Below are 4,147 nucleotides of genomic sequence, written 5' to 3'. Positions count from 1 at the left end.
GAAATCTATCTCAACATCAACCTCAAATTCAAAGGAGGGAGATTCATTAAGCTCAAAAGGATCATATGTTGATGCGGAATCATTATAAATAGGGGGACTTGTTGCTTGCTCCATTTCTTCCAATTCTTCATGCACAACATGCATTGGAGGTTGTGCACTACCCTCCTCATTATTACTTTCAAGCTCAACGGAAGAAGGCTCTACAACTTTAGATTCCCGAGGGTATTTAACATCTCCTAAATCTTTAACCACTTCTTCATCTTCTTCAACAATCATGGCTTTCTCCAATTGCTCCAACACAAAATCCAACTCCTCATTCTCTACCGGATTTTCTAATCTCTCCTTCATACTACGCTCTTCACTTGATTCTCCACTTGTGGCCATGGAAGTACTTTGAGTGTCTAAGCTTTGGGAGACTAAATGGATTACTCCTTGAAGAATAGTATAAAGCTCCCTTTGCTCTTGAAGAATTAAGATGAGAGTGTCATCCATTGGGGTTTGGGGTAGATATGAGGGTTCATTGTTTGGGAGAAAGGGTTCATGATAGGAAGGTGGTTCATCTTGATAGGCATATGGAGGTGGTGTATATTGAGGTGGTGGTTCTTGGAAGTATTAATATTGGAATTTGGGTGGTTCTATAGGGTTTCTTTCATAGTGGTCACAAGAGTGAGGTATACAAGGTTGGTAATATGATGGAGGTGGGTTATAGGAGGTGTTTGGTAAGAGGGGGCTTTTGAGTATGGTGGTTCAAAACTTTGTTGAGGAGGAGGTTCATAGGTGTATGGTGGTGGTTGTTGATAATCACTAGGAGGTCCACCATAACCATTGGATTGGCATGCATCTTGGAATGGCTATTGCTCAAAGTATGCCGGAGGAGGTTGTTTCCATGAAGATTGATCATATGCTTAAGGATCCTCCCACCTTTGATTGTTCCATCCTTGATGTATGTTCTCATTGTAATTTCTATCTCCTACAAAGTTAGAACTAAACTCATTGCCAAATGGGTGAGAATTTATGGTGAAAAGAGAAAATAAAATCAAATACTAATAGGAAACAAAGAAAGCGAAATCTTACAATAAGCAAAAACTAGTAAAGAAACTCAAGCACTATTTACATTATTCACATATATACAATAATCAATAATATAACACCATTGCAATTCTCCGGCAATGACGCCGAAAACTTGATGGGGGATTAATGTTAGTCTAGAACTTTACTAAAATATTTTCGTTGCAGGTATAGTTCTAAACCAAAAAATAACCCTCAATCAAAGTTTAATTTGTTTGTCACAAGTACAAACCCAACAAAAATAACTGAAGTATTTAAACCTCGCGTCGTCTCTCAAAGCAATTTCGTGCACCAAGTTTTTGGCGCCGTTGCCGGGGATTGTTCGAGTTTGGACAACTGACGGTTCATCTTGTTGCTTAGATTGGGTAATTTTATTTTATGTTTAAGCTTTTTATTTTTATTTTCAAAAAATACAAAAAAATTTAATAAAATCATAAAAACCAAAAAAAATTTGTGTTTCTTGTTTGAGTCTAGTGTCAAATTTTAAGTTTGGTGTCTTGCATGTCTTTCTTTTCTTAAAAATTTTCAAAAATATGTTCTTGATGTTCATCATGATCTTCAAAGTGTTCTTGGTGTTCATCTTGATATTCAAAGTGTTCTTGCATGCATTATTTGTTTTGATCTTAAAATTTTATGTTTTGTTTCATTTCATTGTTTTTCTCTCTCCTCATTAAAAGATCAATATATATATATATATATATATATATAGAACATAAAGCAGAGGAATCACAGAGAAAAAGAGCTCACTGGTGTTAAAACGCCAGTAAAGAAGCACTTTGGGCGTTAAATGACAGAATGGCTATCATTCTGGGCATTTAACACCAGTAAAGGTATCATTCTAGGCGTTAAACACCAGAATGGGCAGGATTCTGTGCATTTAATGCCAGAACTGGCAGCATTCTGGGCGTTCAGAAAAATGCCTAGTAAAGAAGGGTTTCTGGCGTTTAACGCCAGTCAGGGTATCTGGCTGGGCGTTAAACACCCAAAGAGGCAGTTAAGTGGGCGTTAAACACCAGAATTGATAGCACTCTGGGCGTTTAACGCCAGGATGACACATGGGAGGTAATTTTGTTTCCAATTTGACTTTTTTTATTTTTCTTGTTTTAATTCATAACTTTTCGCATCAAACATATTTTAAACGTTCATCTTTCAATTTTTTTAATGTTTTCGAAAATTTTCAAACTAATTTTTCAAAATAATTTTCTTAATTTTATTTCATATTTTCGAAAATCCTTGCTAACAATTAATGTTTTGATTAAAAAATTTCAAGTTTGTTACTTTCTTGTTAAGAAAGGTTCAATCTTTAAATTCTAGAATCATATCTTTTAGTTTCTTGTTAGTCAAGTCATCAACTTTAATTTTAAAAATAAAATCTTTTTAATTTCTCTTTCAACTCTTTTTCAAAATAAATTTCAATCATATCTTTTTAAAATTTTAATTTCAAAATCTTTTTCTAACTTCTTATCTTTTCAAATCTTATTTTCAACTAACTACTTGACTTGTTTGTTTTAATTTTAAAAAGTTTACTATTTCTTATCTTTTTCAAAACCACCTAACTACTTTTTCACTTCTCATTTTCGAAACCAACTTAATTAATTAAAGATATTTTTCTTTTCCCTCTTTTAAAATTCGAATACTCCCTCTCTCATCTCTTCCTATTTATTTGCTAACACTTCTCTTCTACTCATAATTCGAACCCCTCTCTCTTCTCTCTGTCCGAATTACTCTTCTCCTCTCTCTTCTTACTCTTCTATTCTTCTTTTCCTCTGACACCTCAAGGAATCTCTATACTGTGACATAGAGGATTCCACTACTCCCTTTGTTCTCTTCTTTTTCATATGAGCAGAAATAGGGATAAAAACATTCTTGTTGAAGCTGATCCTAAACCTGAAAGGACTTTGAAGAGGAAGCTAAGAGAAGCTAAAGCACAACACTCCAGAGAGGACCTTACAAAAAATTTCAAAAAAGAAGCAGATATGGCAGCCGAACCCAACAACAATGCCAGAGATGCAAGGAAGATGCTTGATGACTATACTGCACCAACTTCTAACTTCTATGGAAGAAGAATCTCAATTCCTGCCATTGGAGCAAACAACTTTGAGCTTAAGCCTCAATTAGTTTCTCTAATTTAGCAGAATTGTAAGTTTCATGGACTTCCATTGGAAGATCCTCATCAGTTCTTAGCTGAATTCTTGCAGATCTGTAATACTGTTAAGACCAATGGGGTTGATCCCGAGGTCTACAGACTTATGCTTTTCCCCTTTGCTGTAAGAGACAGAGCTAGGATATGGTTGGACTCACAACCTAGAGAAAGCCTTAACTCTTGGGACAAGTTGGTAAGTGCTTTCTTGACCAAATTCTTTCCACCTCAAAAGATGAGCAAGCTTAGAGTGGAAGTCCAAACCTTCAGACAGAAGGAAGGTGAATCTCTCTATGAAGCTTGGGAAAGGTACAAGCAATTAACCAAAAGGTGTCCTTCTAACATGCTTCCAGAATGGTGCATCTTATGTATATTCTATTATGGTCTGTTTGAATTGTCCAAGATGTCATTGGACCATTCTGCTGGTGGATCTCTTCATCTGAAAACACCTGCAGAAGCCCATGAACTCATTGAGATGGTTGCAAATAACCAGTTCATGTACATTTCTTAAAGAAATCCTGTAAATATGGGAAGACTCAAAAGAAAAGAGTTCTTGAAATTGATACTCTGAATGCCATATTGGCTCAGAACAAGATATTGACTCAGCAAGTCAATATGATTTCTCTGAATCTCACTGGATTGCAAGCTGCATCCGGTAGTACTATAGAAGCCTCCACTGAATTACATGGGAGAACCCTATAAAAACACCTATAATCCTTCATGGAGGAATCATCCAAATTTCTCATGGAAGGATCAAGAAAAGCCTCAACAAGGCTTCAATAACAATAATGGTGGGAGAAATAGGTTTGGCAATAGCAAGCCTTTTCCATCATCTTCTCAGCAACAGACAGAGAATTCTGAGCAGAGCCGCTCTAGCTTAGCAAACATAGTCTCTGGTCTATCTAAGGCTACTCTCAGTTTTATGACTGAGACAAGGTC

The 4,147-nt window shown here is 35.8% G+C and overlaps 1 non-coding gene across 1 annotated transcript; it reads right to left on the bottom strand.

Annotated features, from left to right (window-relative positions):
* Positions 1 to 3,449: 3,449 nt before the first annotated feature.
* LOC130949808 (small nucleolar RNA R71) lies at positions 3,450 to 3,557 on the bottom strand. Its single transcript, XR_009073465.1, has one exon. It is a non-coding gene; the product is annotated as a small nucleolar RNA R71 (small nucleolar RNA).
* Between the last annotated feature and the right edge of the window lie 590 nt (positions 3,558 to 4,147).

Source organism: Arachis stenosperma, chromosome 1 (assembly GCF_014773155.1).
Source record: "Arachis stenosperma cultivar V10309 chromosome 1, arast.V10309.gnm1.PFL2, whole genome shotgun sequence".
NCBI lineage: Eukaryota > Viridiplantae > Streptophyta > Magnoliopsida > Fabales > Fabaceae > Arachis > Arachis stenosperma.
Note: the sequence above shows the minus strand (reverse complement) of the source record. Positions and strands in the feature narration are given on the sequence as shown.